Below are 26,728 nucleotides of genomic sequence, written 5' to 3' on the forward strand. Positions count from 1 at the left end.
GAACGAAGCAACGAAACTCAAATGGCAAAAGAAACAAGCTTCGTTTACTAATCTGGACCTAAGTCAAATTTTACAGTAGAAAAAACTTGTTTGTGTTGGTTAAACAGAAAGAGGGTTTCGAGATGAAACTCTAGGCGCTTGAATCGCCTGATTCCGATAAACGAGCGAAAAGTTAAACTGAAACGAAAATCGGATCAGAAATCGTGATCGAAAATAATCGCGGAAAATCCGAGAAAAAGAAAAACTGACGAACAGGCTAACGAACGAACGTTCGCTGTCTGTGGTTAAACGACGAAAACCGTTCGTTAAAATGAACGTACGGACGAACGTCCGCAAAATAAATAAACCAAAAAAACCGAACCGATCTAAACAAAACCGAAACTAGGGTTTACGAAATAAAACCGATCGGTTTTATAAAAAACGGCGGCTACCTCTAACTCCGGCGAACGGCTCTGGCGGCGGTGGTTGGCGGCGACGGGCGGGGGTGGCGACGCGGGTGGCAGCGCAGGTGGCGGCGCGGGCGGCGGGGCGGCGCGGGTGGCGGCGGCGGCGCGGGTCGGGCGGCGGCGGCGCGGATCGGCTAGGGTTTCGGGTGGGCTGGCGGCGCTGGGGCTCGGGGTCCCGGGCTTTTGAAGGCCGGCCCGAAGAGTCCCGCTCGGGTACGGCCCAGAGTCGGTTGACTTTTTTTAAATAATTCAGACATGCAGAAAAAGTAAGAAAAGAAATACTAAACGGACTCCAAAAATCCCGAAATAAATTTTCCCCGTCCTCTAAAAATAAGCCGGACAAGATGAACATTTATTTGGGCCTAAAATGCAACTTTGAAAAACGCGTATTTTCCTAATTCAAATAAAATCCTAATAAAATCAAATATTTGTTTTTTAATATTTTTCCTCCAATATTTCATTATTTGTGGAGAAGTCGTATTATCTCCTCTCATATATTTTGATATGAAATATTTTCGGAGAGAAAAATAATTAAAACAAATGATCCTATTTTCAAAATTTGAGAAACCCAAATATGAAAATAACGAAATCCCCAACTCTCTCCGTGGGTCCTTGAGTTGCGTAGAATTTCTAGGATCGCAAAACAAAATGCAATAAAATATGATATGCAAGAATGATCTATGTATAACATTTCAAATTGAAAATTTGGGATGTTACAAACCTACCCCCCTTAAGATGAATCTCGCCCTCGAGATTCGGGTTGGCTAGAAAATTGGTGAGAGTGGTCCTTCCGTAGACCTTCCTCTCGCTCCCAGGTGGCTTCCTCCTCGGTATGGTGACTCCACTGGACTTTGCAAAACTTGATAACCTTGCTGCGGGTGACTCGGCTGGCATATTCGAGAATCTTGACTGGTTTCTCCTCATAGGTCAAATCACTATCCAGCTGAATCGCTTCCAGTGGCACTGTATCTCTCAGTGGTATCTCAGCCATCTCTGCGTGGCACTTCTTCAGCTGAGAAACATGGAACACATCGTGAACTCCCGACAATCCTCCGGGCAATTCCAACTTGTAAGCAACTTCACCCATACGCTCCAAAACTTTGTATGGTCCTACAAAACGTGGCGCTAACTTTCCCTTAACTCCAAAGCGCTTCACTCCTCGAAGTGGTGATACTCGAAGATAAACTCTGTCTCCGACTTCGTAAACTGTCTCCTTGCGTTTAGAATCCGCATAACTCTTCTGCCTGGACTGGGCTACCTTGAGCCTATCGCGAATCAACTTCACTTTCTGTTCAGACTCTTTAATCAAATCTGGTCCAAACAACTGGCGGTCTCCAACTTCGTCCCACAACAACGGTGTCCTGCACCTCCTTCCGTACAGAGCTTCGAAAGGGGCCATCTTCAAACTGGATTGATAACTGTTGTTATAAGAGAACTCTGCATATGGCAAATTGTCATCCCAACTAGATCCATAATCTAGCGCACAAGCTCTCAGCATGTCCTCCAAAATCTGATTGACTCTCTCGGTCTGTCCGTCTGTCTGTGGATGAAAGGCTGTACTGAACTCTAGCCTGGTACCCAAAGTCTCGTGCAACTGATTCCAAAACTTTGAAGTAAACTGGGTTCCTCTATCTGATACAATGGTCCTCGGAACTCCATGCAGACATACGATCCTGGTCATGTATATCTTTGCCAACTTAGCACTTGTATAAGTGGTCTTTACTGGGATGAAATGAGCTACCTTCGTCAAACGATCGACTACAACCCATATCGAGTCATAGCCTGAACGAGTCCTGGGCAATCCTGTGATAAAATCCATGCCTAGCTTATCCCACTTCCATTCGGGTATCGGCAATGGTTGTAACAATCCTGCTGGCTTCTGATGCTCTGCCTTTACTCTCTGACATACATCACAAACTGCTACATACTCCGCAATATCCTTCTTCATTCCGGTCCACCAGAAACTGTCCTTTAAATCCAGGTACATCTTGGTATTTCCTGGGTGAATCGAATATGGTGAATCATGGGCCTCTTGCAAGATCAACTTCCTGATCTCCGGATCATTGGGCACATAAATGCGGTCCTCAAACCATAAGGTATCGTGCTCATCCTCACGAAATCCCTTGGCTTTTCCTTTACTCATCCTTTCCTTTATCTCAGCAATTTCCTTGTCTGTCTTCTGAGCTTCTCTGATCTTATCCATCAAAGTAGACTGAATCTCCAATGCTGCTACATAGCCTCTCGGAACTATTTCCAAACATAGTTCACGAAGATCCTCTGCTAACTCCTTGGGTAACTCTCCGGTCATGAGTGTGTTGACATGGCTCTTGCGGCTCAACGCATCGGCTACTACGTTAGCCTTCCCTGGGTGATAATGCAATCTCATATCATAATCCTTAATGAGCTCCAACCATCTCCTTTGCCTGAGATTCAACTCCTTCTGCGTGAAAATGTACTTCAAACTCTTGTGATCCGTGTACACCTCACAATGGTTTCCGATGAGAAAATGTCTCCACGTCTTCAACGCATGCACTACGGCTGCTAACTCCAAATCATGTGTAGCATAATTCAACTCATGGGGTTTAAGCTGTCGTGAGGCATATGAAACAACTCTTCCCTCCTGCATTAGCACTGCTCCAAGTCCTCGACGAGAAGCGTCACAATATACTTCATAATCCTTGCGTTGATCTGGCAAAATCAACACTGGCGCTGTAACCAAACGTTTCTTCAACTCCTGGAAACTAGCCTCACATTCCTCAGTCCATTTGAATTTGGTGTCCTTCTTCAACAACTCCGTCATAGTCTTTGCAGTCTTCGAGAAATTCTCGATGAATCTCCGGTAATATCCTGCGAGTCCCAGAAAACTCCGGATTTCTCCAACTGTCGTGGGTGACTCCCAATTTGTCACAGTGTTAACCTTGGTGGGATCTACTGCTATTCCTTCTCCGGATATAACATGTCCAAGGAATCCAACTTCCTTCAACCAAAACTCGCACTTGCTGAACTTGGCATATAACTGATGTTCTCTGAGCTTTCCAAGTACCAAACGCAAATGCTCCTTATGCTCTTCTTCATTCTTCGAATAGACCAGAATATCATCAATGAACACTACGACGAACTTATCCAAAAACTCCATAAACACTTTGTTCATCATGTTCATGAAATAGGCGGGTGCGTTAGTCAGGCCAAATGACATAACGGTGTACTCATATAGCCCATACCTTGTGGTAAAAGCTGTCTTGGGTATATCCTGCTCTCGAATCTTCAACTGGTGGTATCCTGATCGCAAATCAATCTTGGAAAATACTTTAGCTCCTTGTAGTCGGTCAAACAGATCATTGATCATCGGCAGTGGGTACTTGTTCTTGATTGTTACTTCATTCAATCCACGATAATCAACAACCATCCTCAACGATCCATCTTTCTTCTCCACTAGAAGTACTGGTGATCCCCAAGGTGACGAACTTGGGCGAATATATCCTTTATCCAGTAACTCCTTAATCTGCTTCTTAATTTCTTCCAAATCCTTAGCGGGCATCCTGTACGGTCTCTTAGATATTGGCCCAGTGCCTGGCAAAAGCTCAATCAAAAACTCAATGTCTCTATCCGGTGGCATGCCTGGCAACTCCTCTGGAAATACGTCAGGGAAATCCTTCACCACTGGTACTTCCTCCTGTACAACTCCTGATAAGGAATTCACTTGAGTCCTCTTCGGCACATGCCGGGATACATACTTAATCCTTCTTCCTTCTGGGGTAGTAAGCAAAATCGTCTTACTGGCGCAATCGATGTTTCCTCCATACATCGATAGCCAATCCATTCCCAAAATCACATCCAAACCTTGCGACTCCAAAACTATTAGGTCTGAGGGGAAAACATGCCTACCTATGGCCAATGGCATATGAAAACATCCTTGGCTTGCCATATACTCTGCTCCTAGCGAGGTTACTAACATAGGTGTTCTGAGAAATTTGGTGGGCAACTTAAACTTATCCACAAATCCCCTTGATATGTATGAATGCGATGCACCAGTATCAAAAAGAACGATTGCAGTAAATGACTTAACCAAAAACTTACCTATTACTGCATCAGGCTGTGCTTCAACCTCCTCCACATTAACGTGGTTCACCTGTCCCCTGTTGAAAGGGTTCGGCTTCTTCCCCGAGCTTCCATTGCCATTTCCATTCTTAGCTTCCGGACATTCAGTTGCATAATGTCCAGTCTTCTGGCACTTGAAACAAGTAACGTGGCTTAGATCCCTCTTGGCTGGGGTTGATGGGTTGGTACGGTTCTGTCCATTGCTTCCTCCGTTTCCATTGCCATTCTTGGGGCCACTATGATTGTGCGAGCTCCCTCCATTGTGATTGTGACCTCCATGGTTATGCTGAAGGTGTCCTCCCGAGTTCGGGGTAAAACGAGGCTTCTGGTGAGCTCCTGTACTGTACTTTCCTTGTCCATACTTCCTCTTACGGCTCTCAATCTGCTGCTGCTTCCCTTCAATCATGAGAGCTCTATCTACCAACTCCTGGTAGTTGTTAAAAGTTGCCACCATCAACTGCATGCTCAGCTCATCATTCAGTCCTTCCAGAAACTTCTCCTGCTTAGCTGCATCCGTAGCAACGTCATCTGGGGCATAACGTGCTAACTTACTAAAATCCTCCACGTACTGGCCAACGGTACGTCCTCCTTGGCGTAAGTTGCGAAACTCACGCTTCTTCATGGCCATAGCTCCGGCTGAAATATGGCAGTACGGAAAGCTTGCTGAAACTGGTCCCATGTGACAGTGTCAATGGGGTGAGTGGCTGTGTAATTCTCCCACCATGATGCTGCGGGTCCATCGAGCTGATGTGCGGCAAAACGCACTCTCTCCGCATCTGTGCATCCTGCAGTGGTCAGCTCCCTTCCAACCTTGCGGAGCCAATCATCTGCCACAATCGGCTCGGTGCTACTGGAGAACACCGGCGGATTCAGCCTAAGAAAACGGGCTAAGTGATCAACAGGTGGTGGTGGTGGTGGGTTGTTGTTGTTGTTGCCTTGGTTCTGAACTAGCACTTGCATCAGGGCATTCTGCTGCTGAATCAACTGAGTGATCTCCGGTGGGAAAACAAATCCGGTGTCGCGTCTCGGAGGCATCTGATGGTTTAGAAAAGATGAGAAAATAGGATAGAATGAGGTCTAAAGGGAAAACACTACCCATATGCACATGAGACAAACACAATCATATCACTCCAATCAATTCAAACAAGGCATACAATCGATCTAACTATCGTTACAAAGTGCTTGAACTATACTATATTCATGGTGGAATACTACTACTAATTTGGTGGTCTACTAGAAAAATTGCTCAGTCGAAGACTCCATGATATCTGCTCCGGCTTCATCCTCCCAATCATCATCACTGGGGTCCGAGTCAGTGTCGTCGATGATGATGTAGTTCTCCGGGCAAGTAGAATCGTCATCATCTCCTCCTGGTGCTGGGTCTCCCATGAAAACTCCTAGCTTCTTTGTCAGGTCGTCATTCTTCTCCAACAATGTTGCGATTTCCTCCTCATATCCATCGCGTGTAGCCTTGAGTTCTTCCTCCAGTTCCATGATCCTAGTCTTTGCCTTCTTCAGTTCTATCATGTCTGCGCACATCTGGTTCTCCTGGCGACGAATGTGCTGGTTTAACTCCTGAATGAAAGCTGCAATAGATCTATCCTTCCTGGTGCTGATCATCTCCCATTGCTCGTCTCGGCGCCACAAATCTGATAGATAGTATCCTTGAGATCATTGTGGTACACTTCTCCAATGCGTCCCATGGTGATGTGGGCTGCCATGCTCTTTCCTAGACTCCAGGTTGGTGCATCAAAGGAAAACTCTATGGGCTCAGTGACTGGCATGAACGTCCTTCCTGGAACTTGAACTTGAATCATCCAGCGCTCCTCTTCTGGTAGTGTGGCATTGTAGGTTCCGGTGAAGCTTGGTATTCCGATGTTCACGTACTTAGTGACTTCCTTCAAGTGTCGTCCAAAAGGTGTATCCTCATCCGGTTGCGCGAACTTGTTCCTTGCATCCGCCATCCTAAAAGAGTGGAAGAGAAGGAGAGGAGTCAGAAATGAGAAGAGAGTAGTGATCTAGGGCTTTAGCTTAGTGGTCGTGTCCTACAGTCAGCGTGTGCTCTGATACCATCTTTGTAGCGACCAGACCTCAAACAGTCTAGTCTCCGTGCATCAGTGTCATCCCTGGATCGGTAATGCTGACACGCACAGTACTTTGAAGGATTTATAACAGAGTAGCAATCACACACTTATTACATCGAATAGTTCAAGAGAACTCAATACAAATAAATATGGCTTAAGGCCATCTAAAAACGATAACAGCGGAAGGCTTGGAAGATAAAGTGAGTCCATCAACTCCAACGGCATCACTGAGTATAAGACCACGACCTAAGGCTCCTTACTCGTCGTCTGAAAAGTCTGCAACATGATACGTTGCAGCCCGAAAACGGGTCAGCACATGGAATATGCTGGCAATGTAACACATAGAGAGTAATGAACAGAATAATGCTATCACTACATGCATATTTGGCTGGTGGAAAGCTCTATGGTTACAGTTTTGCGAAAAGCCAATTTTTCCCTACCACAAAGGAATAAATTTTATTTAACTATCATGGTGGTTGTTAAACATTGAGAAGGTACCTCCAACTCAATCCCAATTAAGAACGTGATTAACCCAATCAAATTAAATTAAGTAACATGATGATGAGATTCACATGATAATCCAAGAACTAGATACTCAAGACGTCCATAACCGGGGACACGGCTAACCATGATTAGTTTGTACACTCTGCAGAGGTTTGTGCACTTTTCCCCACAAGACTCGATCGCCTCCGCTTGATTTCTCGCACTACATGGTGTTTGAGAAACGGATGACCGAGACACAGTCTTTCAGAAACAATACTCTTTACTCCGGGTGGACAGTTACACCTACTTTCCCCTACATCTGCTAGCCCACCTCTTCAAGAGATCATGTAACCTACTCAACTATGCTAGAGCCCATAATAGCTTGTGGCTGCACACGGAAGTTTCTAGCATGAATAATCTCATGATCCCTTTGAGTCTGGGTGGCGGTCCATAGGATGATCACACGGGTACTCCGGGATATCCAAAAATACAGGCAACACTGGGTTCTCCAGGTGCCTCAATCCACCCAGATGTAAATTAAAGTAGCCACCTTAAGTTGATCCATTAATTAACAATCTCACATCTGTCATGAAATACACTCAAACCCAATCCACGTCTACGAGCATAGCATAGCAATATAAGCAAACGTAGAAGTAACTCCCAAAGGTTTGATAGTAAACAGGGCAATAGGTACTACCTCATCTACTTCCCAAAACCCACATATTAATCAGATCCTAATCATGCAATAGTTTGAGGATTGATCTAATGCAATAAAACTGGGTGGTAAAGAGGTATGATCAAAGTGTTACTTGCCTTGCTGATGATCCGTGAAACCTAGAGACTCGTAGTAGCACGCTTCGCACTCCGGGTACTCTATCGCAAACAAACAATACATACATAAGCAATCAAGCAAGGGTGCACGAATAAAACTCAAAATAAGAGATCTAACCAGAAAGTTCAACTTAAGAACTCCGGTTTGCAAAAAGAATCAAATCGAACGAAGCAACGAAACTCAAACGGCAAAAGAAACAAGCTTCGTTTACTAATCTGGACCTTAGTCAAATTTTACAGTAGCAAAAACTTGTTTGAGTTGGTTAAACAGAAAGAGGGTTTCGAGATGAAACTCTAGGCGCTTGAATCGCCTGATTCCGATAAACGAGCGAAAAGTTAAACTGAAACAAAAATCGGATCAGAAATCGCGATCGAAAATAATCGCAGAAAATCCGAGAAAAAGAAAAACTGACGAACAGGCTAACAAACGAACGTTCGCTGTCTGCGGTTAAACAACGAAAACTGTTCGTTAAAACGAACGTACGGACGAACGTCCGCAAAATAAATAAACCAAAAAAAACCAAACCGATCTAAACAAAACCGAAACTAGGATTTACGAAATAAAACCGATCGGTTTTATTAAAAAACCGGCGGCTACCTCTAACTCCGGCGAACGGCTCCGGCGGCGGGGCGGCGCGGGCAGCGGGGCGGCGCGGGTGGCGGCGACGGCACGGGTCGGGCTACGGCGGCGCGGATCGGCTAGGGTTTCGGGTGGGCTGGCGACGCTGGGGCTCGGGGTCTCGGGCTTTTGAAGGCCGGCCCGAAGAGTCCCGCTCGGGTACGGCCCGGAGTCGGTTGACTTTTTTTTAAAATAATTCGGACGTGCAGAAAACGTAAGAAAAGAAATACTACATGGACTCCGAAAATCCCGAAATAAATTTTCCCCGTCCTTTAAAAATAAGCCGGACAAGATGAACATTTACTTGGGCCTAAATTGCAATATTGAAAAACGCGTATTTTCCTAATTCAAATAAAATCCAAATAAAATCAAATATTTATTTTTTAATATTTTTCCTCCAATATTTTATTATTTGTGGAGAAGTCATATTATCTCCTCTCATATATTTTGATATGAAATATTTTCGGAGAAAAAAATAATTAAAACAAATGATCCTATTTTCAAAATTTGAGAAAACCCAAATATGAAAATAATGAAATCCCCAACTCTCTCCGTGGATCCTTGAGTTGCGTAGAATTTCTAGGATCGCAAAACAAAATGCAATAAAATATGATATGCAAGAATGATCTATGTATAACATTCCAAATTGAAAATTTGGGATGTTACAGTATCAATCCAGTAGGAGGCCACGCTCAAGTCCCTTGCACCTACACAAACAAATAAGAACCTTGCAACCAACGCGATAAAGGGGTTGTCAATCCCTTCACGGCCACTTGCAAAAGTGAGATCAGATAGAGATGATAAGATAATATTTTTGGTATTTTTATGATAAAGATTAAAAGTAAAGATTGCAAAATAAACAAAGATAGAAATAGCTTGTTGATGGGAGATTAATATGATGGAGAATAGACCCGGGGGCCATAGGTTTCACTAGTGGCTTCTCTCAAGATAGCATAAGTATTACGATGGGTAAACAAATTACTATCGAGCAATTGATAGAATTGAGCATAGTTATGAGGATATCTAGGTATGATCATGTATATAGGCATCACGTCCGTGACAAGTAGACCGACTCCTGCCTGCATCTACTACTATTACTCCACACATCGACCGCTATCTAGCATGCATGTAGAGTATTAAGTTCATAAGAACGGAGTAACGCTTTAAGCAAGATGACATGATGTGGAGGGATAAACTCATGCAATATGATATAAACCCCATCTTTTTATCCTCGATGGCAACAATACAATACGTGTTGTTTCCCCTACTGTCACTGGGATCGAGCACCGCAAGATTGAACCCAAAGCTAAGCACTTCTTCCATTGCAAGAAAGATCAATCTAGTAGGCCAAACCAAACTGATAATTCAAAGAGACTTGCAAAGATAACCAATCATACATAAAAGAATTCAGAGAAGATTCAAATATTGTTCATAGATAATCTTGATCATAAACCCAATTCATCGGATCTCGACAAACACACTGCAAAAGAAGATTACATCGAATAGATCTCCAAGAGAATCGATGAGAACTTTGTATTGAGATCCAAAGAGAGAGAAGAAGCCATCTAGCTAATAACTATGGACCCGAAGGTCTGAGGTAAACTACTCACACATAATCGGAGAGGCTATGGTGTTGATGTAGAAGCCCTCCGTGATCAATGCCCCTTCCGGCGGAGCACCGGAAAAGGCCCCAAGATGGGATCTCACGGGTACAGAAGGTTGCGGCGGTAGAATTAGGTTTTCGTGGTGCTCCTCGATGGTTTGGGGGTACGTAGGTATATATAGGAGGAAGAAGTAGGTCGGTGGAGCCATGAGGGGCCCACGAGGGTGGAGGGCGCGCCTAGGGGGTAGGCGCGCCCCTGCCTCGTGGCCTCCTCGGTGATTTCTTGACATCCACTCCAAGTCCTCTGGATCACGTTTGTTCCAAAAATAAATCTCCCGAAGGTTTCATTCCGTTTGGACTCCGTTTGATATTCCTTTTCTGTGAAACACTGAAATAGGCAAAAAAACAGCAATTTGGGCTGGGCCTCTGGTTAATAGGTTAGTCCCAAAAATAATATAAAAGTGTATAAATAAGCCCATTAAACATCCAAAACAGAATATATAATAGCATGGAGCAATCAAAAATTATAGATATGTTGGAGACGTATCAAGCATCCCCAAGCTTAATTCCTGCTCGTCCTCGAGTAGGTAAATGATAAAAACAGAATTTTTGATGTGGAATGCTACTTAGCATATTCTTCAATGTATTTCTCTCTATTGTGGCATGAATGTTCAGATCCGAAAGATTCAAGATAAAAGTTTAATATTAACATGAAAAAAATAATACTTCAAGCATACTAACAAAGCAATCATGTCTTCTCAAAATAACATGGCCAAAGAAAGTTATCCCTGCAAAATCATATAGTCTGGCTATGCTCTATCTTCACCACATAAAGTATTTAAATCATGCACAACCCCGATGACAAGCTAAGCAATTGTTTCATACTTTTGATGTTCTCAATCTTTTTTGATCTTCACGCAATATATGAGTGTGAGCCATGGACATAGCACTATAGGTGGAATAGAATGGTGGTTGTGGAGAAGACAAAAAGGAGAAGATAGTCTCACATCAACTAGGCGTATCAACGGGCTATGGAGATGCCCATCAATAGATATCAATGTGAGTGAGTAGGGATTGCCATGCAACGGATGCACTAGAGCTATAAGTGTATGAAAGCTCAACAAAAGGAAATAAGTGGGTGTGCATCCAACTCGCTTGCTCACGAAGACCTAGGGCATTTTGAGGAAGCACATCATTGGAATATACAAGCCAAGTTCTATAATGTAAAATTCCCACTAGTATATGCAAATGACAACATGGGAGACTCTCTATCATGAAGATCATGGTGCTACTTTGAAGCACAAGTGTGGAAAAAGGATAGTAGCATTGTCCCTTCTCTCTTTTTCTCTCATTATTTTTTTCTCTTTTTTTATTTGGGCCTTCTTTCTTTTTTTTCTTTTGGCCTCTTTTCTTTCTTTCTTTTTTCTTTTTTTCGTCCGGAGTCTCATCCCGACTTATGGGGGAATCATAGTCTCCATCATCCTTTCCTCACATGGGACAATGCTCTAATAATGATCATCACACTTTTATTTACTTACAACTCAAGAATTACAACTCAATACTTAGAACAAAATATGACTCTATGTGAATGCCTCTGGCGGTGTACCGGGATATGCAATGAATCAAGAGTGACATGTATGAAAGAATTATGAAGGTGGCTTTGCCACGAATACGATGTCAACTACATGATCATGCAAAGCAGTATGAAAAAGATGAAGCGTGTCATAATAAACGGAACGATGGTATGTTGCATGGCAATATATCTCGGAATGGCTATGGAAATGGCATAATAGGTAGGTATGGTGGCTGTTTTGAGGAAGGTATATGGTGGGTATGATACCGGCGAAAGGTGCGCGGTATTAGAGAGGCTAGCAATGGTGGAAGGATGAGAGTGTGTATAATCCATGGACTCAACATTAGTCATAAAGAACTCACATACTTATTGCAAAAATCTATTAGTTATTGAAACGAAGTACTACACGCATGCTCCTAGGGGGATAGATTGGTAGGAAAATACCATCGCTCGTCCCCGACCGCCACTCATAAGGAAGACAATCAATAAATAAATCATGCTCCGACTTCATCACAAAACGGTTCACCATACGTGCATGCTACGGGAATCACAAACTTTAGAACAAGTATTTCTCAAATTTACAACTACTCAACTAGCATGACTCTAATATCACCATCTTCATATTTCAAAACAATTATCAAGTATCAAACTTCTCTTAGTATTCAATGCACTTTATAGTTTTTATCTTGGATGCCTATCATATTAGGACTAATTTTATAGCCAAAGAAAATTACCATGCTGTTCTAAGGACTCTCAAAATAATATAAGTGAAGCATGAGAGATCAATAATTTCTATAAAATATAACCACCACTGTGCTCTAAAAGATATAAGTGAAGCACTAGAGCAAAATTATTTAGCTCAAAAGATATAAGTGAAGCACATAGAGTATTCTAACAAATTCCAAATCATGTGTGTCTCTCTCAAAAGGTGTGTACATCAAGGATTATTGTGGTGAACTAAAAATCAAAGACTCAAATCATACAATGCTCCAAGCGAAACACATATCATGTGGTGAATAAAAATATAGCTCCAAGTAAAGTTACCGATGGACGAAGACAAAAGAGGGGATGCCTTCCGGGGCATCCCAAAGCTTAGGCTTTTGGGTTGTCCTTAGATTTTAACTTGGGGTGCCTTGGGAATCCCCAAGCTTAGGCTCTTGCCACTCCTTGTTCCATAATCCATCAAATCTTTGCCCAAAACTTGAAAACTTCACAACACAAAACTTAGCAGAAAATCTCGTGAGCTCCGTTAGCGAAAGAAAACAAAACACCACTTCAAGGTACTGTAATGAACTCATTCTTTATTTATATTGGTTTTAAACCTACTGTATTCCAACTTTTTTATGGTTCATAAGCTCCATTACTAGCCATAGATTCATTAAAATAAGCAAACAACACGCGAAAAACAGAATCTGTCAAAAACAGAACAGTCTGTAGTAATCTGTAACTAACGCAAACTTCTGGAACTCCAAAAATTCCAAAATAAATTTCTGGACGTGAGTAAATTATCTATTAATCATATTCAAAAAGAATCAACTAAATATCACTCTCCAGTAAAAAGTTGTAGCTAATCTCGTGAGCGCTAAAGTTTCTGTTTTTTACAGCAAGATCGCAAAGACTAATTAAAACACAAAACCACATCTAAACAGACGCTAGATGGATTATTTATTCAAAAACAGAAAGGAAATATATTGGGTTGTCTCCCAGCAAGTGCTTTTCTTTAAAGCCTTTTAGCTAGGCATTGATAATTTTAATGATGCTCACATGAAAGACAAGAATTGAAACACAAAAGGAGCATCATATAGCATGTGACAAACACATCTAAGTCTAACATACTTCCTATGCATAGGCATTTTATAAGCAAACAAATTATCATAGCAAGGAAAAATTAGCATATGCAAGGAAGAAGAAAGAGACGATAGCAATCTCAACATAACGAGAGGTAATTTAGTAACATGAAAATTTCAACAACCATATTTTCCTCTCTCATAATAATTACATGTAGGATCATAAGCAAATTCAACAATATAGCTATCACAAAACATATTCTTAACATGATCCACATGTATGCAAAGTTGACACTCTTCCAAAATAGTGGGATTAACATTAAATAAAGTCATGACCTCTCCAAACCCACTTTTATCAAAAACTTCATAAGATTGAACATTCTCCAAATATGTGGGATCTAAAGTTGACACTCTTCCAAACCCACTTTCAATAATATTGCAAACACTATTATCAATCTCATATTCATCATGGGGCTTAAATAATTTTTCAAGATCACAAGAAGAATCACCCCAATCATGATGATTGCAACAAATAGTAGTCATAGCAAAACTAGCATCCCCAAGCTTAGGGTTTTGCATGTTGTTAGCACAATTGACATCAAGAGAATTTATAGTAAAATCATTGCAATCATGATTTTCATCGTAGGAATTATCAAGTATGGGTGCAATAGCAACGATCTCATGTTTAACATAAGGAACTATAGCAAATTCATCTTTATAAATATTGGCATCATGGCCACAAGAATAGCAAGCATCATGTTCATCAAGGGATATTTCAATCAAGTCATTGGAATCATCATTATCTATAGATTCATGCATATCATTATTTTCTTTAGAAGCAATGGTCATTCTTTCAATAAATTCTTTGACGTAGACATTATGAGCATAGTTTTCAGAGCAATATTCAAGTATGTCAAAATTTTCAGATTCGTAAAGAGTAATATCATACTTTTCAATCAAAGAAGCAACTTCATAAGCACCCTTAAAAGCAACAAATTCTTCAATTTGTTCGATATCATAGTAACTATAAACACCCTTTGCATAAGAAGATGAGATTTTATTTTCATTAAACTCACATATGTAGGGGAGGTGTTTTTTAGGGTTCTTAGAGCAACAAGTAATATCACAAATTTCACAACGATTCCAAGCATAACACAACAATCTGTTTATTTGATCCCATAAGAGTCTCCCTTTTTCAGACAAACGGTGATGCACAAAATGAGCATGCTCATCTAAAGATTTCCCATCAACTAGGCTAGTTGGGGTTTCAGCACGAGCGCATAAGGGTCGAAGATGATCCAAGTAGAACACTTTAAGTGGATCCATATCAATAGATTTTTAGCAAGCAAAGATGCAAGAACATAGAAGGCACATGGCAACACAAGCAAACGAAAGAGACGAATGGAAGAGGGGTGAATAAAACGGCAAGGGTGAAGTGGGGGAGAGGAAAACGAGAGGCAAATGGCAAATAATGTAATGCGAGGGATAAGAGTTTGTGATGGGTACTTGGTATGTCTTGACTTGTGCGTAGACTCCCCGGCAACGGCGCCAGAAATCCTTCTTGCTACCTCTTGAGCACTGCGTTGGTTTTCCCTTGAAGAGGAAAGGGTGATGCAGCAAAGTAGCGTAAGTATTTCCCTCAATTTTTGAGAACCAAGGTATCAATCCAGTAGGAGGCCACACTCAAGTCCCTTGCACCTACACAAACAAATAAGAACCTTGCAACCAACGCAATAAAGGGGTTGTCAATCCCTTCACGGCCACTTGCAAAAGTGAGATCAGATAGAGATGATAAGATAATATTTTTGGTATTTTTATGATAAAGATTAAAATTAAAGATTGCAAAATAAACAAAGATAGAAATAGCTTGTTGATGGGAGATTAATATGATGGAGAATAGACCCGGGGGCCATAGGTTTCACTAGTGGCTTCTCTCAAGATAGCATAAGTATTACGGTGGGTAAACAAATTACTGTCGAGCAATTGATAGAATTGAGCATAGTTATGAGAATATCTAGGTATGATCATGTATATAGGCATCACGTCCGTGACAAGTAGACCGACTCCTGCCTGCATCTACTACTATTACTCCACACATTGACCACTATCCAACATGCATCTAGAGTATTAAGTTCATAAGAACGGAGTAATGCTTTAAGCAAGATGACATGATGTAGAAGGATAAACTCATGCAATATGATATAAACCCCATCTTTTTATCCTCGATGGCAACAATACAATACGTGTCGTTTCCCCTACTGTCACTGGGATCGAGCACCACAAGATTGAACCCAAAGCTAAGCACTTCTCCCATTGCAAGAAAGATCAATCTAGTAGGCCAAACCAAACTGATAATTCGAAGAGACTTGCAAATATAACCAATCATACATAAAATAATTCAGAGAAGATTCAAATATTGTTCATAGATAATCTTGATCATAAACCCACAATTCATCGGATCTCAACAAACACACCGCAAAAGAAGATTACATCAAATAGATCTCCAAGAGAATCGATGAGAACTTTGTATTGAGATCAAAAGAGAGAGAAGAAGCCATCTAGCTAATAACTATGGACCCGAAGGTCTGAGGTAAACTACTCACACATCATCGGAGAGGCTATGGTGTTGATGTAGAAGCCCTCCATGATCAATGCCGCCTCCGACGGAGCGCCGGAAAAGGCCCCAAGATGGGATCTCACGGGTATAGAAGGTTGCGGCGGTGGAATTAGGTTTTCGTGGTGCTCCTTGATGGTTTGGGGGTACATAGGTATATATGTTGGGGAACATAGTAATTTCAAATTTTTCCTACGCACACGCAAGATCATGGTGATGCATAGCAATGAGAGGGGAGAGTGTCGTCTACGTACCCTCGTAGACCGTAAGCGGAAGCGTTAAGACAACGTGGTTGATGTAGTCATACGTCTTCACGATTGACCGATCCTCAGTACCGAACGTACGGCACCTCCGCGTTCAGCACACGTTCAGCTCGGTGACGTCCCGCGAACTCAGGATCCAGTAGAGCTTCGGGGAAGAGTTTCGTCAGCACAACGGCGTGGTGACGGTGTTGATGAAGCTACCGACTCAGGGCTTCGCCTAAGCACCGCTATGATATGACCGAGGTGGATTATGGTGGAGGGGGGCACCGCACACGGCTAAGAGAGATCAATGATCAACTTGTGTGTCTACGGGGTGCCCCTCCCCCGTGTATAAAGGAGTGGAGGGGGCAGGGCCGGCCCTCTACTATGGCACGCCCTGGGGAGTCCTACTCCCACCGGGAGTAGGATTCCTCCCCTTCCATGTAGTAGGAGTAGGAGAGAAGGAAAAAAGAAAAGAGAAGAGAAGGAAGGAGGGGGCGCCGCCCCTCCCCCTAGTCCAATTAGGACTAGGCCTTGGGGGGCGCGCAGCCTCCCGTCTCTCTTTCCCCTAAAGCCCAATAAGGCCCATATACTCCCCGACGAATTCCCGTAACTCTCCGGTACTCCGATAAATACCCGAATCACTCGCAACCTTTCCGATGTCCGAATATAGTCGTCCAATATAACGATCTTTATGTCTCGACCATTTTGAGACTCCTCGTCATGTCCCCGATCTCATCCGGGACTCCAAACTACCTTCGGTACATCAAAACACATAAACTCATAATACCGATCGTCACCGAACTTTAAGCGTGCGGACCCTACGGGTTTGAGAACTGTGTAGACATGACCGAGACATGTCTCCGGTCAATAACCAATAGCGGAACCTGGATGCTCATATTGGCTCCTACATATTCTACGAAGATCTTTATCGGTCAAACCGCATAACAACATACGTTGTTCCCTTTGTCATCGGTATGTTACTTGCTCGAGATTCGATCGTCGGTATCTCAATACCTAGCTCAATCTCGTTACCGGCAAGTCTCTTTACTCGTTCTGTAATGCATCATCCCACAACTAACTCATTAGTTGCATTGCTTGCAAGGCTTATAATGATGTGCATTACCGAGAGGGCCCAGAGAGACCTCTCTAACAATCGAAGTGACAAATCCTAATCTCGATCTATGCCAACTCAACAGGTACCATCGGAGACACCTGTAGAGCACCTTTATAATCACCCAGTTACATTGTGACATTTGGCAGCACACAAAGTGTTCCTCCGGTATTCGGGAGTTGCATAATCTCGTAGTCGTAGGAACATGTATAAGTCATGAAGAAAGCAATAGCAACATACTAAACGATCAAGTGCTAAGCTAACGGAATGGGTCAAGTCAATCACATCATTCTCTAATGATGTGATCCCGTTAATCAAATGACAACTCATGTCTATGGCTAGGAAACTTAGCCATCTTTAATTCAACGAGCTAGTCAAGTAGTGGCATACTAATGACACTTAGTTTGTCTATATATTGACACATGTACTAAGTTTCCGGTTTAATACAATTCTAGCATGAATAATAAACATTTATCATGATATAAGGAAACATAAATAACAACTTTATTATGGCCTCTAGGGCATATTTCCTTCAGTCTCCCACTTGCACTAGAGTCAATAATCTAGCTCACATCGCCATGTGATTTAATACCAATAGTTCACATCACTATGTGATTAACACCCATAGTTCACATCGTCATGTGACCAACACCCAAAGGGTTTACTAGAGTCAATAATCTAGTTCACATCGCTATGTGATTAACACCCAAAGAGTACTAAGGTGTGATCATGTTTTGTTTGTGAGAGAAGTTTAGACAACGGATCTGTCACATTCAGAGCCATATGTATTTTGCAAATATTCTATGTCTTCAATACTCTGCACGGAGCTACTCTAGCTAATTGCTCCCACTTTCAATATGTATCCAGATTGAGACTTAGAGTCATCCGGATTGGTGAAAAAACATGCATCGACGTAACCCTTTACGACGAACCTTTTGTCACCTCATAATCGAGAAACATATCCTTATTCCACTAAGGATAATTTTGACCGTTGTCCAGTGATCTACTCCTAGATCACTATTGTACTCCCTTGCCAAACGCGGTGTAGGGTATACAATAGATCTGGTATACAGTATGGCATACTTTATAGAACCTATGGCTGAGGCATAGGGAATGACTTTTATTCTCTTTCTATCTTCTGCCATGGTCGGGCTTTGAGTCTTACTCAATTTCACACTTTGTAACACAGGTAAGAACTCTTTCTTTGACTGTTCCATTTTGAACTACTTCAAAATCTTGTCAAGGTATGTACTCATTGAAAAAACTTATCAAGCATCTTGATCTATCTCTATAGATCTTGATGCTCAATATGTAAGCAGCTTCACCGAGGTCTTTGTTTGAAAAAATCCTTTCAAATACTCCTTTATGCTTTCCAGAAAATTCAACATTATTTCCGATCAACAATATGTCATTCACATATACTTATCAGAAATGTTGTACTGCTCCCACTCACTTTCTTGTAAATACAGGCTTCATCGCAAGTCTGTATAAAACTATATGCTTTGATCAACTCATCAAAGCGTATATTCCAACTCCGAGATGCTTGCACCAGTCCATAGATGGATCGCTGGAGCTTGCACATTTTGTTAGCACCTTTAGGATCGGCAAAACCTTCTGGTTGCATCATATACAACTCTTCTTTAAGAAATCCATTAAGGAATGTAGTTTTGACATCCATTTGCCAGATTTCATAAAATTTGGCAATTTGCTAACATGATTCGGACAGACTTAAACATCGCTATGAGTGAGAAAATCTCATTGTAGTCAACACCTTGAACTTTGTCAAAAACCTTTTTTGACAAGTCTAGCATTGTGGATAGTAACACTACTATCAGCGTCCATCTTCCTCTTGAAGATCCATTTATTTTCTATGGCTTGCCGATCATTGGGCAAGTCAACCAAAGTCCACACTTTGTTCTCATACATGGATCCCATCTCAGATTTCATGGCCTCAAGCCATTTCGCGGAATCTGGGCTCATCATTGCTTCCTCATAGTTCGTAGGTTCGTCATGGTCTAGTAACGTGACCTCCAAAACAGGATTACTGTACCACTCTGGTGCGGATCTTACTCTGGTTGACCTACGAGGTTTAGTAGTAACTTGATCTGAAGTTACATGATCATCATCATTAGCTTCCTCACTAATTGGTGTAGGAGTCACAGGAATAGATTTCTGTGATGAACTACTTTCCAATAAGGGAGTAGGTACAGTTACCTCATCAAGTTCGACTTTCCTCCCACTCACTTCTTTCGAGAGAAACTCCTTCTCTAGAAAGGATCCATTCTTAGCAACGGATGTCTTCCCTTCGGATCTATGATAGAAGGTGTACCCAACTGTCTCCTTTGAGTATCCTATGAAGACACATTTCTCCGATTTGGGTTTGAGCTTATCAGGATGAAACTTTTTCACATAAGCATCGCAACCCCAAACTTTAAGAAACGACAACTTTGGTTTCTTGCCAAACCACAGTTCATATGGTGTCATCTCAACGGATTTAGATGGTGCCCTATTTAACGTGAATGCAGCTGTCTCTAATGCATAACCCCAAAACGATAGTGGTAAATCGGTAAGAGACATCATAGGTTGCACCATATCTAATAAAGTACGGTTATGATGTTCTGACACACCATTACGATGTGGTGTTCCAGGTGGCGTGAGTTGCGAAACTATTCCGCATTGTTTTAAATGAAGACCAAACTCGTAACTCAAATATTCTCCTCCACGATCAGATCGTAGAAACTTTATTTTCTTGTTACGATGATTTTCTACTTTACTCTGAAATTATATGAACTTTTCAAATGTTTCAGACTTACGTTTCATCAAGTAGATATACCCATATCTGCTCAAATCATGTGTGAAGGTCAGAAAATAACGATACCCGTCGGGATCCTCAACACTCATCGGATTGCATACATCAGTATGTATTATTTCCAATAAGCAGTTGCTCGCTCCATTGTTCCAGAGAACGGAGTCTTAGTCATCTTGCCCATAAGGCATGGTTCGCAAGCATCAAGTGATTCATAATCAAGTGATTCGAAAATCCCATCAGCATGGAGTTTCTTCATGTGCTTTACACCAATATGACCTAAACGGCAGTGCCACAAATAAGTTTACTATCTTTATTAACTTTGCATCTTTTGGCTTCAATATTATGAATATGTGTATCACTACGATCGAGATCCAACAAACCATTTTTATTGGGTGTATGACCATAGAAGGTTTTATTCATGTAAATAGAACAACAACTATTCTCTAACTTAAATGAATAACCGTATTGAAATAAACATGATCAAATCATATTTATGCTCAACACAAACACCAAATAACACTTATTTAGGTTCAACACTAATCCCGAAAGTATAGGGAGTGTGTGATGATGATCATATCAATCTTGGAACTACTTCCAACACACATCGTCACCTCGCCCTTAACTAGTTTCCGTTCATTCTGCAACTCCCGTTTCGAGTTACTACTTTTAGCAACTGAACCAGTATCAAATGCCGAGGAGTTTGCTATAAACACTAGTAAAGTACACATCAATAACATGTATATCCAATATATCTTTGTTTACTTTGCCATCCTTCTTATCCGCCAAGTATCTAGAGCAGTTCCACTTCCAGTGACCATTTCCTTTGCAGTAAAAGCACTCAGTTTCAGGCTTGGGTCTAGCTTTGGTCTTCTTCACGGGAGCAGCAACTTGCTTGCCGTTCCTTTTGAAGTTCCCCTTCTTCCTTTTTGCCCTTTTCTTGAAACCAGTGGTCTTGTCAACCATCAACACTTCATGCTTTTCTTGATTTCTACCTTCGTCGATTTCAGCATCACGAAGAGCTTGGGAATCGTTTCCGTTATCCCTTGCATATTATATGTTCATCACGAAGTTCTAGTAACTTGGTGATAGTGACTAGAGAACTCTGTCAATCACTATCTTATCTGGAAGATTAACTCCCACTTGATTCAAGTAATTGTAGTACTCAGACATTCTGAGCACATGCTCACTGAGCTATTCTCCTCCATCTTGTAGGCAAAGTACTTGTCAAAGGTCTCATACCTTTCGACATGGGCATGAGTCTGAAATACTAATTTCAACTCTTGGAACATCTCATATGCTCCATGGCATTCAAAACGTCTTTGAAGCCCCGATTCTTAGCCGTAAACCATGGTGCACTAAACTATCAAGTAGTCATCATACCGAGCTTTGCCAAACGTTCATAACGTCTGCATATGCTCCTACAATAGGCCCGTCACCTAGCGGTGCCTCAAGGACATAATTCTTCTATGCAGCAATGAGGATAATCCTCAGATCACGGACCAAGTCCGCATCATTGCTACTAACATCTTTCAACTTAGTTTTCTCTAGGAACATATCAAAATAAACGGGGAGCAACATCGCGAGCTATTGATCTACAACATAGATATGCTAATACTACCAGGACTAAGTTCATGATAAATTAAAGTTCAATTAATCATATTACTTAAGAACTCCCACTTAGATAGACATCCCTCTAATCATCTAAGTGATCACGTGATCCATATCAACTAAACCATGTCCGATCATCACGTGAGATGGAGTAGTTTTCAATGGTGAACATCACTATGTTGATCATATCTTCTATATGATTCATGCTCGACCTTTCGGTCTCCAGTGTTCCGAGGCCATATCTGCATATGCTAGGCTCGTCAACTTTAACCCGACTATTCTGCGTGTGCAAAACTGGCTTGCACCCGTTGTACAAGAACGTTGAGCTTATCACACCCGATCATCACGTGGTGTCTCGGCACGACGAACTTTGGCAATGGTGCATACTCAGGGAGAACACTTGTACCTTGAAATTTTTAGTGAGAGATCATCTTATAATGCTACCGTCAATCAAAGCAGAATAAGATGCATAAAGGATAAACATCACATGCAATCAATATAAGTGATATGATATGGCCATCATCATCTTGTGCCTTTGATCTCCATCTCCAAAGCACCATCATGATCACCATTGTCACCGGTGCGACACCTTGATCTCCATCGTAGCATCGTTGTTGTCTCGCCAACTATTGCTTCTACGACTATCGCTACCGCTTAGTGATAAAGTAAAGCAATTACATGGCGATTGCATTTCATACAATAAAGGGACAACCATATGGCTCCTGCCAGTTGCCGATAACGCCGTTACAAAACATGATCATCTCATACAATAAAATATAGCATCGTGTCTTGACCATATCACATCACAACATGCCCTGCAAAAACAAGTTAGACATCCTCTACTTTGTTGTTGCATGTTTTACGTGGCTGCTACGGGCTGAGCAAGAACCGTTCTTACCTACGCATCAAAACCACAACGATATTTTGTCAAGTTAGTGTTGTTTTAACCTTCAACAAGGACCGGGCATAGTCACACTCGGTTCAACTAAAGTTGGAGAAAATGACACCCGCCAGCCACCTGTGTGCGAAGAACGTCGGTAAAACCAGTCTCGCGAAAGCGTACGTGTAATGTCGGTCCGGGCCGCTTCATCCAACAATACCGCCGAACCAAAGTATGACATGCTGGTAAGCAGTATGACTTGTATCGCCCACAACTCACTTGTGTTCTACTCGTGCATATAACACCTACGCATAAACCTGGCTCGGATGCCACTGTTGGGGAACGTAGTAATTTCAAAATTTTCCTACGCACACGCAAGATCATGGTGATGCATAGCAACGAGAGGGGAGAGTTTCGTCTACGTACCCTCGTAGACCGTAAGCGGAAGTGTTATGACAACGCGGTTGATGTAGTCGTACGTCTTCACGATTGACCGATCCTCAGTACCAAACGTATGGCAACTCCGCGTCCAGCACACGTTCAGCTCGGTGACGTCTCGCGAACTCACGATCCAGTAGAGCTTCGGGGAAGAGTTTGGTCAGCACAACAGCGTGGTGACGGTGTTGATGAAGCTACCGACGCAAGGCTTCGCCTAAGCACCACTACGATATGACCGAGGTGGATTCTGGTGGAGGGGGGCACCGCACACGGCTAAGAGAGATCAATGATCAACTTGTGTGTCTATGGGGTGCCCCCTCCCCCGTATATAAAGGAGTGGAGGAGGGGGAGGGACGGCCCTCTACTATGGCGCGCCCTGGGGAGTCCTACTCCCACTAGGAGTAGGATTCCTCCCCTTCCATGTAGTAGGAGTAGGAGAGAAGGAAAAGGAAAAGAGAAGAGAAGGAAGGAGGGGGTGCCGCCCCTCCCCCTAGTCCAATTCGGACTAGGCCTTAGGGGGCGCGCAGCCTCCCCTCTCTCTTTCCCCTAAAGCCCAATAAGGCCCATATACTCCCCGGCGAATTTCCGTAACTCTCCGGTACTCCGATAAATACCCGAATCACTCGGAACCTTTCCGATGTCCGAATATAGTCGCCAATATATCGATCTTTACGTCTCGACCATTTCGAGACTCCTCGTCATGTCCCCGATCTCATCCGGGACTCCGAACTACCTTCGGTACATCAAAACACATAAACTCATAATACCGATCGTCACCGAACTTTAAGCGTGCGGACCCTACGGGTTCGAGAACTATGTAGACATGACAGAGACATGTCTCCGGTCAATAACCAATAGCGGAACCTGTATGCTCATATTGGTTCCTACATATTCTACGAAGATCTTTATCGGTCAAACCGCATAACAACATACATTGCTCCCTTTGTCATTGGTATGTTACTTGCCCGAGATTCGATGGTCGGTATCTCAATACCTAGCTCAATCTCATTACCGGCAAGTCTCTTTACTCGTTCTGTAATGCATCATCCCGCAATTAACTCATTAGTTGCATTGCTTGCAAGGCTTATAGTGATGTGCATTACCGAGAGGGCCCAGAGATACCTCTCCGACAATCGGAGTGACAAATCCTAATCTCGATCCATGCAAACTCAACAAGTACCATCGAAGACACCTGTAGAGCACCTTTATAATCACCGAGTTACGTTGTGACATTTGGTAGCACACAAAGTGTTCCTCCGGTATTCGGGAGTTGCATAATCTCATAGTCATAGGAACATGTATAAGTCATGAAGAAAGAAATAGCAACAAACTAAACGATCAAGTGCTAAGCTAAAGGAATGGGTCAAGTCAATCACATCATTCTCTAATGATGTGATCCCATTAATCAAATGACAACTCATGTCTATGGCTAGGAAACTTAACCATCTTTAATTCAACGAGCTAGTCAAGTAGAGGCATACTAGTGACACTTAGTTTGTCTATATATTCACACATGTACTAAGTTTCCGGTTTAATACAATTCTAGCATGAATAATAAACATTTATCATGATATAAGGAAATATAAATAACAACTTTATTATTGCCTCTAGGGCATATTTCCTTCAATATATAAGAGGAAGAAGTAGGTCGGTGGAGCCACGAGGGTGGAGGGCGCGCCCAGGGGGTAGGCGCGCCCCCTACCTCGTGGCCTCCTCGGTGATTTCTTGACATCCACTCCAAGTCCTCTGGATCACGTTTGTTCCAAAAATAACTCCCCCGAAGGTTTCATTCCATTTGGACTCCGTTTGATATTCCTTTTCCGCGAAACACTGAAATAGGCAAAAAAACAGCAATTTGGGCTGGGCCTCCGGTTAATAGGTTACTCCCAAAAATAATATAAAAGTGTATAAATAGGCCCATTAAACATCCAAAACAGAATATATAATAGCATGGAGCAATCAAAAATTATAGATACGTTGGAGACGTATCAGGATCCTCCATGGCGGGATCCGGTGGGCGAGGCGAGCCTAGGCGCTGGGAGAACCCTACGAGGCTAAGATAAAGATAGTACTACTCCACTCCATCCATATTTAAATACAAAGGCCACCAACAGTAGCCCTGGAAAAAATTGATCATGCTGCCTGCGCCCTGGTCTATTGGCCCCCTTTTTTTGTGCCACTTTTTATGACATGCATAAATATTATGTTACTTACAAATATGGTCAAAAATTGGCACAAAATACGAAGGAGACCAATGGAAGTACTAGCAACCCATGATTTAACTACTCGCATGCGCGGTGGAGTAGTAATGTCTTTCTTCTGCCCTCACGTCCACTCAATTTGCATGCGCTGTATTAATTGACCATCAATGAACTGAAGGACTTTACACGCGTCAAATTATCACATGGGGTGGATCTTCATACAAAAATGCGTCCCCCCGTGTAACCGTGTGTGCGTGCGATGGAATGAGTGTGTGCGTGGCATGCGTGCACATCTTCGCTTCGTGCATGTACCACAAGTGTGGCTCAGAGAGGACGAGTACATTCTTCTGGAACAAGCAACACGTCACTGTGATCAATCCACACAAGGAGGTCGCGACAACAACTCCACATGTGCCACGTGGCTTCATGAACTATAAGAGAGACACTGCGCAGCGTGCCATTGGAATCCTAATTTACGTGTTTTGCACATACTCGAAGTACTAGTAAGGTACACGTGCATTGCACGCATCAGATTTGGCAACCAAATTATGAATAAATACCACACTATAGCATGTAAGCTCTGAGTCATATATGCCTGATGTAGACCTTCGTTTAATTCTTATAGTTCATCTCATTCAAAATAAACTAGTTTTTATAAAGAAAACTAGGGCCTCTTTGATTTGTAGGATTTCCAAAACGCGGGAATAGGAAAAACATGGGATTAGAGTGTAGTGTCATCTTGAATCCTACAGGATTGTACGAGTGTTTGATTGTGCATAGAAAAAACGCAGGATTCTTTCAAAGAGGTTTGAGTGGATGGGATGTTTCCTATGAAACCTAGTGCAAATGAATCCTATGAAAAAATTCTTATGGTTTACAATCCTACGAATCAAACAACCAAGATAGGAAAAAATCCTAAGCCTCCAAAATTCCTTTGAGAATCCTTTGAATCAAAGAAGCGCTTAATCTATTTTATGATTCGTGGAATTGTGCATTGTAAAGCATAAAGTAAAACCAAATAATGGCAATTCAACTAGAAAAAAAGTTTGGGCAGTTATGATACGAAAGATTCTAGAACAAAGGAGAAGCACTTGTGTTTTGAGGTTTGTGCATTATGCTTAAGTTCAACCATGGAGTCTGCTAGATTGTACATGTGGCAAAATCCGGTGGGGGCTAGTAGATGGTGCGAGGGGCCAAGTGGAGGGAGACTATGAAGGAGTGCACAAGTGCGAGATCGATATTTAAAGAGAGGGGGAAAGAACGTGCGTCGTTGCGCGCAGTGGCGGAGCCATGAAAAA

This window comes from Triticum aestivum, chromosome 3D (genome assembly GCF_018294505.1).
Source record: "Triticum aestivum cultivar Chinese Spring chromosome 3D, IWGSC CS RefSeq v2.1, whole genome shotgun sequence".
Lineage (NCBI taxonomy): Eukaryota > Viridiplantae > Streptophyta > Magnoliopsida > Poales > Poaceae > Triticum > Triticum aestivum.